The sequence below is a fragment of the Pseudophryne corroboree genome, chromosome 5 (genome assembly GCF_028390025.1).
Source record: "Pseudophryne corroboree isolate aPseCor3 chromosome 5, aPseCor3.hap2, whole genome shotgun sequence".
Classification (NCBI taxonomy): domain Eukaryota; kingdom Metazoa; phylum Chordata; class Amphibia; order Anura; family Myobatrachidae; genus Pseudophryne; species Pseudophryne corroboree.
The window spans coordinates 366,044,758-366,062,737 of NC_086448.1; positions in this window are offsets into that span (position 1 = coordinate 366,044,758).

Genomic DNA, 17,980 nt, shown 5'->3' on the forward strand with positions numbered 1-17,980 from the left:
AGACATAAGCATTCAATATTTGAGAAAACAAAGAGAAAATAAAGCTATCTATTGGGTTTCACTAAAAAGTCCATTGGAAGACTTGACTATTGTTGTTAAAAGACATAGGCATTCATATTATAGAGCCACAAACCACACTTGTATAATAAAAACATGATAACATGGGATTCGAACCAATGACAGTCTTAATTTGATAGTGCAAACCCAACACCTTACTAACTGTGCTAACCCAACTGTGCATACCAGAAACACAATTTATCAGAGATTTAAGTGAATAAGCTACAGTGTCCAAGGTACTAAACATAATTTATTCTATGGAATGTCATAAGCAAGTCATTAGAATACTTTCCTACTAAATTTATAAGACATAAGCATTCAATATTTGAGTAAACAAAGAGAAAATAAAGCTATCTATTGGGTTTCACTAAAAAGTCCATTGGAAGACTTGACTATTGTTGTTAAAAGACATAGGCATTCATATTATAGAGCCACAAACCACACTTGTATAATAAAAACATGATAACATGGGATTCGAAACAATGACAGTCTTAATTTGATAGTGCAAACCCAACACCTTACTAACTGTGCTAACCAGACTGTGCATACCAGAAGCACAATTTATCAGAGATTTAAGTGAATAAGCTACAGTGTCCAAGGTACTAAACATAATATATTCTATGGGGTGTCATAAGCAAGTAATTAGAATACTTTCCTACTACAATTATAAAATATAAGCATTCAATATTTGAGTAAACAAAGAGAAAATAAAGCTATCTATTGGGTTTCACTAAAAAGTCCATTGGAAGACGTGACTATTGTTGTTAAAAGACATAGGCATTCATATTATAGAGCCACAAACCACACTAGTAAAATAAAAACATGAGAACATGGGATTCGAACCAATGACAGTCTTAATTTGATAGTGCAAACCAAACACCTTACTAACTGTGCTAACCATAACGTGCATAACATATACACAATTTATCAGAGATTTAAGCGAATAAGCTACAGTGTCCAAGGTACTAAACATAATATATTCTATGGGGTGTCATAAGCAAGTCATTAGAATACTTTCCTACTAAATTTACAAGACATAAGCATTCAATATTTTAGTAACAAAGAGAAAATAAAGCTATCTATTGGGTTTCACTAAAAAGTCCATTGGAAGACTTGACTATTGTTGTTAAAAGACATAGGCATTCATATTATAGAGCCACAAACCACACTAGTATAATAAAATCGTGATAACATGGGATTTGAACCAATGACAGTCTTAATTTGATAGTGCAAACCCAACACCTTACTAACTGTGCTAACCAGACTGTGCATACCATAAACGCAATTTATCAGAGATTTAAGTGAATAAGCTACAGTGTCCAAGGTACTAAACATAATATATTCTATGGGGTGTCATAAGCAAGTCATTAGAATACTTTCCTACTAAATTTATAAGACATAAGCATTCAATATTTTAGTAAACAAAGAGAAAATAAAGCTATCTATAGGGATTCACTAAAAAAGTCCATTGGAAGACTTGACTATTGTTGTTAAAAGACATAGGCATTCATATTATAGAGCCACAAACCACACTAGTAAAATAAAAACATGATAACATGGGATTCGAACCAATGACAGTCTTAATTTGATAGTGCAAACCCAACACCTTACTAACTGTGCTAACCAGACTGTGCATATCAGACACACAATTTATCAGAGATTTAAGTGAATAAGCTACAGTGTCCAAGGTACTAAACATAATATATTCTATGGGGTGTCATAAGTAAGTCATTAGAATACTTTCCTACTAAATTTATAAGACATAAGCATTCAATATTTGAGTAAACAAAGAGAAAATAAAGCTATCTATTGTGTTTCACTAAAAAGTTCATTGGAAGACTTGACTATTGTTGTTAAAAGACATAGGCATTCATATTATAGAGCCACAAACCACACTAGTAAAATAAAAACATGATAACATGGGATTCAAACCAATGAAAGTCTTAGTTTGATAGTGCAAACCCAACACCTTACTAACTGTGCTAACCAGACTGTGCATACCAGACACACAATTTATCAGAGATTTAAGTGAATAAGCTACAGTGTCCAAGGTACTAAACATAATATATTCTATGGGGTGTCATAAGCAAATCATTAGAATACTTTCCTACTAAATTTATAAGACATAAGCATTCAATATTTTAGTAAACAAAGAGAAAATAAAGCTATCTATTGGGTTTCACTAAAAAAGTCCATTGGAAGACTTGACTATTGTTGTTAAAAGACATAGGCATTCATATTATAGAGCCACAAACCACACTAGTAAAATAAAAACATGATAACATAGGATTTGAACCAATGACAGTCTTAATTTGATAGTGCAAAACCAACACCTTACTAACTGTGCTAACCAGACTGTGCATATCAAACACACAATTTATCAGAGATTTAAGTGAATAAGCTATAGTGTCCAAGGTACAAAACATAATATATTCTATGGGGTGTCATAAGCAAGTCATTAGAATACTTTCCTACTAAATTTACAAGACATAATCATTCAATATTTTAGTAAACAAAGAGAAAATAAAGCTTTCTATTGGGTTTCACTAAAAAAGTCCATTGGAAGACTTGAATATTGTTGTTAAAAGACATAGGCATTCATATTATAGAGCCACAAACCACACTAGTAAAATAAAAACATGATAACATGAGATTCGAACCAATGACAGTCTTAATTTGATAGTGCAAACCCAACACCTTACTAACTGTGCTAACCAGACTGTGCATACCAGACACACAATTTATCAGAGATTTAAGTGAATAAGCTACAGTGTCCAAGGTACTAAACATAATATATTCTATGGGGTGTCATAAGCAAGTCATTAGAATACTTTCCTACTAAATTTATAAGACATAAGCATTCAATATTTGAGAAAACAAAGAGAAAATAAAGCTATCTATTGGGTTTCACTAAAAAGTCCATTGGAAGACTTGACTATTGTTGTTAAAAGACATAGGCATTCATATTATAGAGCCACAAACCACACTTGTATAATAAAAACATGATAACATGGGATTCGAACCAATGACAGTCTTAATTTGATAGTGCAAACCCAACACCTTACTAACTGTGCTAACCCAACTGTGCATACCAGAAACACAATTTATCAGAGATTTAAGTGAATAAGCTACAGTGTCCAAGGTACTAAACATAATTTATTCTATGGAATGTCATAAGCAAGTCATTAGAATACTTTCCTACTAAATTTATAAGACATAAGCATTCAATATTTGAGTAAACAAAAAGAAAATAAAGCTATCTATTGGGTTTCACTAAAAAAGTCCATTGGAAGACTTGACTATTGTTGTTAAAAGACATAGGCATTCATATTATAGAGCCACAAACCACACTAGTAAAATAAAAACATGATAACATGGGATTCGAACCAATGACAGTCTTAATTTGATAGTGCAAACCCAACACCTTTCTAAATGTGCTAACCAGACTGTGCATATCAGATACACAATTTATCAGAGATTTAAGTGAATAAGCTACAGTGTCCAAGGTACAAAACATAATATATTCTATGGGGTCTCATAAGCAAGTCATTAGAATACTTTCCTACTAAATTTATAAGACATAAGCATTCAATATTTGAGTAAACAAAGAGAAAATAAAGCTATCTATTGGGTTTCACTAAAAAGTCCATTGGAAGACTTTACTATTGTTGTTAAAAGACATAGGCATACATAATATAGAGCCACAAACCACACTTGTATAATAAAAACATGATAACATGGGATTCGAACCAATGACAGTCTTAATTTGATAGTGCAAACCCAACACCTTACTAACTGTACTAACCAGACTGTGCATACCAGAAACACAATTCATCAGAGATTTAAGTGAATAAGCTACAGTGTCCAAGGTACTAAACATAATATATTCTATGGGGTGTCATAAGCAAGTCATTAGAATACTTTCCTACTAAATTTATAAGACATAAGCATTCAATATTTGAGTAAAAAAAGAGAAAATAAAGCTATCTATTGGGTTTCACTAAAAAGTCCATTGGAAGACTTTACTATTGTTGTTAGAAGACATAGGTATTCATATTATAGAGCCACAAACCACACTAGTAAAATTAAAACATGATAACATGAGATTCGAACCAATGACAGTATTAATTTGATAGTGCAACCCCAACATCTTACTAACTGTGCTAACCAGACTGTACATACCAGAAACACAATTTATCGGAGATTTAAGTGAATAAGCTACAGTGTCCAAGGTACTAAACATAATATATTCTCTGGGGTGTCATAAGCAAGTCATTAGAATACTTTCCTACTAAATTTATAAGACATAAGCATTCAATATTTGAGTAAACAAAGAGAAAATAAAGCTTTCTATTGGGTTTCACTAAAAAGTCCATTGGAAGACTTGACTATTGTTGTTAAAAGACATAGGCATTCATATTATAGAGCCACAAACCACACTAGTAAAATAAAAACATGAAAACATGGGATTCGAACTAATGACAGTCTTAATTTGATAGTGCAAACCCAACACCTTACTAACTGTGCTAACCAGAATGTGCATACTGGAAACTCAATTTAACAGAGATTTAAGTGAATAAGCTACAGTGTCCAAGATACTAAACATAATATATTCTATGGGGTGTCATAAGCAAGTAATTAGAATACTTTCCTACTACAATTATAAAATATAAGCATTCAATATTTGAGTAAACAAAAAGAAAATAAAGCTATCTATTGGGTTTCACTAAAAAGTCCATTGGAAGACTTGACTATTGTTGTTAAAAGACATAGGCATTCATATTATAGAGCCACAAACCACACTAGTAAAATAAAAACATGATAACATAGGATTTGAACCAATGACAGTCTTAATTTGATAGTGCAAAACCAACACCTTACTAACTGTGCTAACCAGACTGTGCATATCAAACACACAATTTATCAGAGATTTAAGTGAATAAGCTATAGTGTCCAAGGTACAAAACATAATATATTCTATGGGGTGTCATAAGCAAGTCATTAGAATACTTTCCTACTAAATTTACAAGACATAATCATTCAATATTTTAGTAAACAAAGAGAAAATAAAGCTTTCTATTGGGTTTCACTAAAAAAGTCCATTGGAAGACTTGAATATTGTTGTTAAAAGACATAGGCATTCATATTATAGAGCCACAAACCACACTAGTAAAATAAAAACATGATAACATGAGATTCGAACCAATGACAGTCTTAATTTGATAGTGCAAACCCAACACCTTACTAACTGTGCTAACCAGACTGTGCATACCAGACACACAATTTATCAGAGATTTAAGTGAATAAGCTACAGTGTCCAAGGTACTAAACATAATATATTCTATGGGGTGTCATAAGCAAGTCATTAGAATACTTTCCTACTAAATTTATAAGACATAAGCATTCAATATTTGAGAAAACAAAGAGAAAATAAAGCTATCTATTGGGTTTCACTAAAAAGTCCATTGGAAGACTTGACTATTGTTGTTAAAAGACATAGGCATTCATATTATAGAGCCACAAACCACACTTGTATAATAAAAACATGATAACATGGGATTCGAACCAATGACAGTCTTAATTTGATAGTGCAAACCCAACACCTTACTAACTGTGCTAACCCAACTGTGCATACCAGAAACACAATTTATCAGAGATTTAAGTGAATAAGCTACAGTGTCCAAGGTACTAAACATAATTTATTCTATGGAATGTCATAAGCAAGTCATTAGAATACTTTCCTACTAAATTTATAAGACATAAGCATTCAATATTTGAGTAAACAAAAAGAAAATAAAGCTATCTATTGGGTTTCACTAAAAAAGTCCATTGGAAGACTTGACTATTGTTGTTAAAAGACATAGGCATTCATATTATAGAGCCACAAACCACACTAGTAAAATAAAAACATGATAACATGGGATTCGAACCAATGACAGTCTTAATTTGATAGTGCAAACCCAACACCTTTCTAAATGTGCTAACCAGACTGTGCATATCAGATACACAATTTATCAGAGATTTAAGTGAATAAGCTACAGTGTCCAAGGTACAAAACATAATATATTCTATGGGGTCTCATAAGCAAGTCATTAGAATACTTTCCTACTAAATTTATAAGACATAAGCATTCAATATTTGAGTAAACAAAGAGAAAATAAAGCTATCTATTGGGTTTCACTAAAAAGTCCATTGGAAGACTTTACTATTGTTGTTAAAAGACATAGGCATACATAATATAGAGCCACAAACCACACTTGTATAATAAAAACATGATAACATGGGATTCGAACCAATGACAGTCTTAATTTGATAGTGCAAACCCAACACCTTACTAACTGTACTAACCAGACTGTGCATACCAGAAACACAATTCATCAGAGATTTAAGTGAATAAGCTACAGTGTCCAAGGTACTAAACATAATATATTCTATGGGGTGTCATAAGCAAGTCATTAGAATACTTTCCTACTAAATTTATAAGACATAAGCATTCAATATTTGAGTAAAAAAAGAGAAAATAAAGCTATCTATTGGGTTTCACTAAAAAGTCCATTGGAAGACTTTACTATTGTTGTTAGAAGACATAGGTATTCATATTATAGAGCCACAAACCACACTAGTAAAATTAAAACATGATAACATGAGATTCGAACCAATGACAGTATTAATTTGATAGTGCAACCCCAACATCTTACTAACTGTGCTAACCAGACTGTACATACCAGAAACACAATTTATCGGAGATTTAAGTGAATAAGCTACAGTGTCCAAGGTACTAAACATAATATATTCTCTGGGGTGTCATAAGCAAGTCATTAGAATACTTTCCTACTAAATTTATAAGACATAAGCATTCAATATTTGAGTAAACAAAGAGAAAATAAAGCTTTCTATTGGGTTTCACTAAAAAGTCCATTGGAAGACTTGACTATTGTTGTTAAAAGACATAGGCATTCATATTATAGAGCCACAAACCACACTAGTAAAATAAAAACATGAAAACATGGGATTCGAACTAATGACAGTCTTAATTTGATAGTGCAAACCCAACACCTTACTAACTGTGCTAACCAGAATGTGCATACTGGAAACTCAATTTAACAGAGATTTAAGTGAATAAGCTACAGTGTCCAAGATACTAAACATAATATATTCTATGGGGTGTCATAAGCAAGTAATTAGAATACTTTCCTACTACAATTATAAAATATAAGCATTCAATATTTGAGTAAACAAAAAGAAAATAAAGCTATCTATTGGGTTTCACTAAAAAGTCCATTGGAAGACTTGACTATTGTTGTTAAAAGACATAGGCATTCATATTATAGAGCCACAAACCACACTAGTAAAATAAAAACATGATAACATAGGATTTGAACCAATGACAGTCTTAATTTGATAGTGCAAACCCAACACCTTACTAACTGTGCTAAACAGAGTGTGCATACCAGACACACAATTTATCAGAGATTTAAGTGAATAAGCTACAGTGTCCAAGGTACTAAACATAATATATTCTATGGGGTGTCATAAGCAAATCATTAGAATACTTTCCTACTAAATTTATAAGACATAAGCATTCAATATTTGAGTAAACAAAGAGAAAATAAAGCTATCTATTGGGTTTCACTAAAAAGTCCATTGGAAGACTTGACTATTGTTGTTAAAAGACATAGGCATTCATATTATAGAGCCACAAACCACACTAGTAAAATAAAAACATGATAACATGAGATTCGAACCAATGGCAGTCTTAATTTGATAGTGCAAACCCAACACCTTACTAACTGTGCTAACCAGACTGTGCATACCAGACACACAATTTATCAGAGATTTAAGTGAACAAGCTACAGTGTCCAAGGTACTAAACATAATATATTCTATGGGGTGTCATAAGCAAGTCATTAGAATACTTTCCTACTAAATTTATAAGACATAAGCATTCAATATTTGAGTAAACAAAGAGAAAATAAAGCTATCTATTGGGTTTCACTAAAAAGTCCATTGGAAGACTTGACTATTGTTGTTAAAAGACATAGGCATTCATATTATAGAGCCACAAACCACACTTGTATAATAAAAACATGATATCATGGGATTCGAACCAATGACAGTCTTAATTTGATAGTGCAAACCCAACACCTTACTAACTGTGCTAACCAGACTGTGCATACCAGAAACACAATTTATCAGAGATTTAAGTGAATAAGCTACAGTGTCCAAGGTACTAAACATAATATATTCTATGGGGTGTCATAAGCAAGTCATTAGAATACTTTCCTACTAAATTTATAAGACATAAGCATTCAATATTTGAGTAAACAAAAAGAAAATAAAGCTATCTATTGGGTTTCACTAAAAAGTCCATTGAAAGACTTGACTATTGTTGTTAAAAGACATAGGCATTCATATTATAGAGCCACAAACCACACTAGTAAAATAAAAACATGATAACATGGGATTCAAACCAATGACAGTCTTAATTTGATAGTGCAAACCCAACACCTTACTAACTGTGCTAACCAGACTGTGCATACCAGAAACACAATTTATCAGAGATTTAAGTGAATAAGCTACAGTGTCCAAGATACTAAACATAATATATTCTATGGGGTGTCATAAGCAAGTAATTAGAATACTTTCCTACTAAATTTATAAGACATAAGCATTCAATATTTGAGTAAAAAAAGAGAAAATAAAGCTATCTATTGGGTTTCACTAAAAAGTCCATTGGAAGACTTTACTATTGTTGTTAGAAGACATAGGTATTCATATTATAGAGCCACAAACCACACTAGTAAAATTAAAACATGATAACATGAGATTCGAACCAATGACAGTATTAATTTTATAGTGCAACCCCAACACCTTACTAACTGTGCTAACCAGACTGTGCATACCAGAAACACAATTTATCGGAGATTTAAGTGAATAAGCTACAGTGTCCAAGGTACTAAACATAATATATTCTATGGGGTGTCATAAGCAAGTCATTAGAATACTTTCCTACTAAATTTATAAGACATAAGCATTCAATATTTGAGTAAACAAAAAGAAAATAAAGCTATCTATTGGGTTTCACTAAAAAGTCCATTGAAAGACTTGACTATTGTTGTTAAAAGACATAGGCATTCATATTATAGAGCCACAAACCACACTAGTAAAATAAAAACATGATAACATGGGATTTAAACCAATGACAGTCTTAATTTGATAGTGCAAACCCAACACCTTACTAACTGTGCTAACCAGACTGTGCATACCATAAACACAATTTATCAGAGATTTAAGTGAATAAGCTACAGTGTCCAAGATACTAAACATAATATATTCTATGGGGTGTCATAAGCAAGTCATTAGAATACTTTCCTACTACAATTATAAAATATAAGCATTCAATATTTGAGTAAACAAAAAGAAAATAAAGCTATCTATTGGGTTTCACTAAAAAGTCCATTGGAAGACTTGACTATTGTTGTTAAAAGACATAGGCATTCATATTATAGAGCCACAAACCACACTAGTAAAATAAAAACATGATAACATAGGATTTGAACCAATGACAGTCTTAATTTGATAGTGCAAACCCAACACCTTACTAACTGTGCTAAACAGAGTGTGCATACCAGAAGCACAATTTATCAGAGATTTAAGTGAATAAGCTACAGTGTCCAAGGTACTAAACATAATATATTCTATGGGGTGTCATAAGCAAGTCATTAGAATACTTTCCTACTAAATTTATAAGACATAAGCATTCAATATTTGAGTAAACAAAAAGAAAATAAAGCTATCTATTGGGTTTCACTAAAAAGTCCATTGGAAGACTTGACTATTGTTGTTAAAAGACATAGGCATTCATATTATAGAGCCACAAACCACACTTGTATAATAAAAACATGATATTCGAAACAATGACAGTCTTAATTTGATAGTGCAAACCCAACACCTTACTAACTGTGCTAACCAGACTGTGCATACCAGAAGCACAATTTATCAGAGATTTAAGTGAATAAGCTACAGTGTCCAAGGTACTAAACATAATATATTCTATGGGGTGTCATAAGCAAGTCATTAGAATACTTTCCTACTAAATTTATAAGACATAAGCATTCAATATTTGAGTAAACAAAAAGAAAATAAAGCTATCTATTGGGTTTCACTAAAAAGTCCATTGAAAGAATTGACTATTGTTGTTAAAAGACATAGGCATTCATATTATAGAGCCACAAACCACACTAGTAAAATAAAAACATGATAACATGGGATTCAAACCAATGACAGTCTTAATTTGATAGTGCAAACCCAACACCTTACTAACTGTGCTAACCAGACTGTACATACCAGAAACACAATTTATCAGAGATTTAAGTGAATAAGCTACAGTGTCCAAGGTACTAAACATAATATATTCTATGGGGTGTCATAAGTAAGTCATTAGAATACTTTCCTACTAAATTTATAAGACATAAGCATTCAATATTTGAGTAAACAAAGAGAAAATAAAGCTATCTATTGTGTTTCACTAAAAAGTTCATTAGAAGACTTGACTATTGTTGTTAAAAGACATAGGCATTCATATTATAGAGCCACAAACCACACTTGTATAATAAAAACATGATAACATGGGATTCGAACCAATGACAGTCTTAATTTGATAGTGCAAACCCAACACCTTACTAACTGTGCTAACCAGACTGTGCATACCAGAGACACAATTTATCAGAGATTTAAGTGAATAAGCTACAGTGTCCAAGGTACTAAACATAATATATTCTATGGGGTGTCATAAGCAAGTCATTAGAATACTTTCCTACTAAATTTATAAGACATAAGCATTCAATATTTGAGTAAACAAAAAGAAAATAAAGCTATCTATTGGGTTTCACTAAAAAGTCAATTGGAAGACTTGACTATTGTTGTTAAAAGACATAGGCATTCATATTATAGAGCCACAAACCACACTAGTAAAATAAAAACACGATAACATGGGATTCGAACCAATGACAGTCTTAATTTGATAGTGCAAACCCAACACCTTACTAACTGTGCTAACCATACCGTGCATACGAGATACACAATTTATCAGAGATTTAAGTGAATAAGCTACAGTGTCCAAGGTACTAAACATAATATATTCTATGGGGTGTCATAAGCAAGTCATTAGAATACTTTCCTACTAAATTTACAAGACATAATCATTCAATATTTTAGTAAACAAAGAGAAAATAAAGCTTTCTATTGGGTTTCACTAAAAAAGTCCATTGGAAGACTTGAATATTGTTGTTAGAAGACATAGGTATTCATATTATAGAGCCACAAACCACACTAGTAAAATTAAAACATGATAACATGAGATTCGAACCAATGACAGTATTAATTTGATAGTGCAACCCCAACACCTTACTAACTGTGCTAACCAGACTGTGCATACCAGAAACACAATTTATCGGAGATTTAAGTGAATAAGCTACAGTGTCCAAGGTACTAAACATAATATATTCTCTGGGGTGTCATAAGCAAGTCATTAGAATACTTTCCTACTAAATTTATAAGACATAAGCATTCAATATTTGAGTAAACAAAGAGAAAATAAAGCTATCTATTGGGTTTCACTAAAAAGTCCATTGGAAGACTTGACTATTGTTGTTAAAAGACATAGGCATTCATATTATAGAGCCACAAACCACACTAGTAAAATAAAAACATGGGATTCGAACTAATGACAGTCTTAATTTGATAGTGCAAACCCAACACCTTACTAACTGTGCTAACCAGACTGTGCATACTGGAATCTCAATTTAACAGAGATTTAAGTGAATAAGCTACAGTGTCCAAGATACTAAACATAATATATTCTATGGGGTGTCATAAGCAAGTAATTAGAATACTTTCCTACTACAATTATAAAATATAAGCATTCAATATTTGAGTAAACAAAAAGAAAATAAAGCTACCTATTGGGTTTCACTAAAAAGTCCATTGGAAGACTTGACTATTGTTGTTAAAAGACATAGGCATTCATATTATAGAGCCACAAACCACACTAGTAAAATAAAAACATGATAACATAGGATTTGAACCAATGACAGTCTTAATTTGATAGTGCAAACCCAACACCTTACTAACTGTGCTAAACAGAGTGTGCATACCAGACACACAATTTATCAGAGATTTAAGTGAATAAGCTACAGTGTCCAAGGTACTAAACATAATATATTCTATGGGGTGTCATAAGCAAATCATTAGAATACTTTCCTACTAAATTTATAAGACATAAGCATTCAATATTTGAGTAAACAAAGAGAAAATAAAGCTATCTATTGGGTTTCACTAAAAAGTCCATTGGAAGACTTGACTATTGTTGTTAAAAGACATAGGCATTCATATTATAGAGCCACAAACCACACTAGTAAAATAAAAACATGATAACATGAGATTCGAACCAATGGCAGTCTTAATTTGATAGTGCAAACCCAACACCTTACTAACTGTGCTAACCAGACTGTGCATACCAGACACACAATTTATCAGAGATTTAAGTGAACAAGCTACAGTGTCCAAGGTACTAAACATAATATATTCTATGGGGTGTCATAAGCAAGTCATTAGAATACTTTCCTACTAAATTTATAAGACATAAGCATTCAATATTTGAGTAAACAAAGAGAAAATAAAGCTATCTATTGGGTTTCACTAAAAAGTCCATTGGAAGACTTGACTATTGTTGTTAAAAGACATAGGCATTCATATTATAGAGCCACAAACCACACTTGTATAATAAAAACATGATATCATGGGATTCGAACCAATGACAGTCTTAATTTGATAGTGCAAACCCAACACCTTACTAACTGTGCTAACCAGACTGTGCATACCAGAAACACAATTTATCAGAGATTTAAGTGAATAAGCTACAGTGTCCAAGGTACTAAACATAATATATTCTATGGGGTGTCATAAGCAAGTCATTAGAATACTTTCCTACTAAATTTATAAGACATAAGCATTCAATATTTGAGTAAACAAAAAGAAAATAAAGCTATCTATTGGGTTTCACTAAAAAGTCCATTGAAAGACTTGACTATTGTTGTTAAAAGACATAGGCATTCATATTATAGAGCCACAAACCACACTAGTAAAATAAAAACATGATAACATGGGATTCAAACCAATGACAGTCTTAATTTGATAGTGCAAACCCAACACCTTACTAACTGTGCTAACCAGACTGTGCATACCAGAAACACAATTTATCAGAGATTTAAGTGAATAAGCTACAGTGTCCAAGATACTAAACATAATATATTCTATGGGGTGTCATAAGCAAGTAATTAGAATACTTTCCTACTAAATTTATAAGACATAAGCATTCAATATTTGAGTAAAAAAAGAGAAAATAAAGCTATCTATTGGGTTTCACTAAAAAGTCCATTGGAAGACTTTACTATTGTTGTTAGAAGACATAGGTATTCATATTATAGAGCCACAAACCACACTAGTAAAATTAAAACATGATAACATGAGATTCGAACCAATGACAGTATTAATTTTATAGTGCAACCCCAACACCTTACTAACTGTGCTAACCAGACTGTGCATACCAGAAACACAATTTATCGGAGATTTAAGTGAATAAGCTACAGTGTCCAAGGTACTAAACATAATATATTCTATGGGGTGTCATAAGCAAGTAATTAGAATACTTTCCTACTACAATTATAAAATATAAGCATTCAATATTTGAGTAAACAAAAAGAAAATAAAGCTACCTATTGGGTTTCACTAAAAAGTCCATTGGAAGACTTGACTATTGTTGTTAAAAGACATAGGCATTCATATTATAGAGCCACAAACCACACTAGTAAAATAAAAACATGATAACATAGGATTTGAACCAATGACAGTCTTAATTTGATAGTGCAAACCCAACACCTTACTAACTGTGCTAAACAGAGTGTGCATACCAGACACACAATTTATCAGAGATTTAAGTGAATAAGCTACAGTGTCCAAGGTACTAAACATAATATATTCTATGGGGTGTCATAAGCAAATCATTAGAATACTTTCCTACTAAATTTATAAGACATAAGCATTCAATATTTGAGTAAACAAAGAGAAAATAAAGCTATCTATTGGGTTTCACTAAAAAGTCCATTGGAAGACTTGACTATTGTTGTTAAAAGACATAGGCATTCATATTATAGAGCCACAAACCACACTAGTAAAATAAAAACATGATAACATGAGATTCGAACCAATGGCAGTCTTAATTTGATAGTGCAAACCCAACACCTTACTAACTGTGCTAACCAGACTGTGCATACCAGACACACAATTTATCAGAGATTTAAGTGAACAAGCTACAGTGTCCAAGGTACTAAACATAATATATTCTATGGGGTGTCATAAGCAAGTCATTAGAATACTTTCCTACTAAATTTATAAGACATAAGCATTCAATATTTGAGTAAACAAAGAGAAAATAAAGCTATCTATTGGGTTTCACTAAAAAGTCCATTGGAAGACTTGACTATTGTTGTTAAAAGACATAGGCATTCATATTATAGAGCCACAAACCACACTTGTATAATAAAAACATGATATCATGGGATTCGAACCAATGACAGTCTTAATTTGATAGTGCAAACCCAACACCTTACTAACTGTGCTAACCAGACTGTGCATACCAGAAACACAATTTATCAGAGATTTAAGTGAATAAGCTACAGTGTCCAAGGTACTAAACATAATATATTCTATGGGGTGTCATAAGCAAGTCATTAGAATACTTTCCTACTAAATTTATAAGACATAAGCATTCAATATTTGAGTAAACAAAAAGAAAATAAAGCTATCTATTGGGTTTCACTAAAAAGTCCATTGAAAGACTTGACTATTGTTGTTAAAAGACATAGGCATTCATATTATAGAGCCACAAACCACACTAGTAAAATAAAAACATGATAACATGGGATTCAAACCAATGACAGTCTTAATTTGATAGTGCAAACCCAACACTTTACTAACTGTGCTAACTAGACTGTGCATACCAGAAACACAATTTATCAGAGATTTAAGTGAATAAGCTACAGTGTCCAAGATACTAAACATAATATATTCTATGGGGTGTCATAAGCAAGTAATTAGAATACTTTCCTACTAAATTTATAAGACATAAGCATTCAATATTTGAGTAAAAAAAGAGAAAATAAAGCTATCTATTTGGTTTCACTAAAAAGTCCATTGGAAGACTTTACTATTGTTGTTAGAAGACATAGGTATTCATATTATAGAGCCACAAACCACACTAGTAAAATTAAAACATGATAACATGAGATTCGAACCAATGACAGTATTAATTTTATAGTGCAACCCCAACACCTTACTAACTGTGCTAACCAGACTGTGCATACCAGAAACACAATTTATCGGAGATTTAAGTGAATAAGCTACAGTGTCCAAGGTACTAAACATAATATATTCTATGGGGTGTCATAAGCAAGTCATTAGAATACTTTCCTACTAAATTTATAAGACATAAGCATTCAATATTTGAGTAAACAAAGAGAAAATAAAGCTATCTATTGGGTTTCACTAAAAAGTCCATTGGAAGACTTGACTATTGTTGTTAAAAGACATAGGCATTCATATTATAGAGCCACAAACCACACTAGTAAAATAAAAACATGATAACATGAGATTCGAACCAATGGCAGTCTTAATTTGATAGTGCAAACCCAACACCTTACTAACTGTGCTAACCAGACTGTGCATACCAGACACACAATTTATCAGAGATTTAAGTTAACAAGCTACAGTGTCCAAGGTACTAAACATAATATATTCTATGGGGTGTCATAAGCAAGTCATTAGAATACTTTCCTACTAAATTTATAAGACATAAGCATTCAATATTTGAGTAAACAAAGAGAAAATAAAGCTATCTATTGGGTTTCACTAAAAAGTCCATTGGAAGACTTGACTATTGTTGTTAAAAGACATAGGCATTCATATTATAGAGCCACAAACCACACTTGTATAATAAAAACATGATATCATGGGATTCGAACCAATGACAGTCTTAATTTGATAGTGCAAACCCAACACCTTACTAACTGTGCTAACCAGACTGTGCATACCAGAAACACAATTTATCAGAGATTTAAGTGAATAAGCTACAGTGTCCAAGGTACTAAACATAATATATTCTATGGGGTGTCATAAGCAAGTCATTAGAATACTTTCCTACTAAATTTATAAGACATAAGCATTCAATATTTGAGTAAACAAAAAGAAAATAAAGCTATCTATTGGGTTTCACTAAAAAGTCCATTGAAAGACTTGACTATTGTTGTTAAAAGACATAGGCATTCATATTATAGAGCCACAAACCACACTAGTAAAATAAAAACATGATAACATGGGATTCAAACCAATGACAGTCTTAATTTGATAGTGCAAACCCAACACCTTACTAACTGTGCTAACCAGACTGTGCATACCAGAAACACAATTTATCAGAGATTTAAGTGAATAAGCTACAGTGTCCAAGATACTAAACATAATATATTCTATGGGGTGTCATAAGCAAGTAATTAGAATACTTTCCTACTAAATTTATAAGACATAAGCATTCAATATTTGAGTAAAAAAAGAGAAAATAAAGCTATCTATTGGGTTTCACTAAAAAGTCCATTGGAAGACTTTACTATTGTTGTTAGAAGACATAGGTATTCATATTATAGAGCCACAAACCACACTAGTAAAATTAAAACATGATAACATGAGATTCGAACCAATGACAGTATTAATTTTATAGTGCAACCCCAAAACCTTACTAACTGTGCTAACCAGACTGTGCATACCAGAAACACAATTTATCGGAGATTTAAGTGAATAAGCTACAGTGTCCAAGGTACTAAACATAATATATTCTATGGGGTGTCATAAGCAAGTAATTAGAATACTTTCCTACTACAATTATAAAATATAAGCATTCAATATTTGAGTAAACAAAAAGAAAATAAAGCTATCTATTGGGTTTCACTAAAAAGTCCATTGGAAGACTTGACTATTGTTGTTAAAAGACATAAGCATTCATATTATAGAGCCACAAACCACACTTGTATAATAAAAACATGATAACATGGGATTTGAAACAATGACAGTCTTAATTTGATAGTGCAAACCCAACACCTTACTAACTGTGCTAACCAGACTGTGCATACCAGAAGCACAATTTATCAGAGATTTAAGTGAATAAGCTACAGTGTCCAAGGTACTAAACATAATATATTCTATGGGGTGTCATAAGCAAGTCATTAGAATACTTTCCTACTAAATTTATAAGACATAAGCATTCAATATTTGAGTAAACAAAAAGAAAATAAAGCTATCTATTGGGTTTCACTAAAAAAGTCCATTGGAAGACTTGACTATTGTTGTTAAAAGACATAGGCATTCATATTATAGAGCCACAAACCACACTAGTAAAATAAAAACATGATAACATGGGATTCGAACCAATGACAGTCTTAATTTGATAGTGCAAACCCAACACCTTACTAACTGTGCTAACCAGACTGTGCATATCAGATACACAATTTATCAGAGATTTAAGTGAATAAGCTACAGTGTCCAAGGTACAAAACATAATATATTCTATGGGGTGTCATAAGCAAGTCATTAGAATACTTTCCTACTAAATGTATGACATAAGCATTCAATATTTGAGTAAACAAAAAGAAAATAAAGCTATCTATTGGGTTTCACTAAAAAGTCCATTGAAAGAATTGACTATTGTTGTTAAAAGACATAGGCATTCATATTATAGAGCCACAAACCACACTAGTAAAATAAAAACATGATAACATGGGATTCAAACCAATGACAGTCTTAATTTGATAGTGCAAAC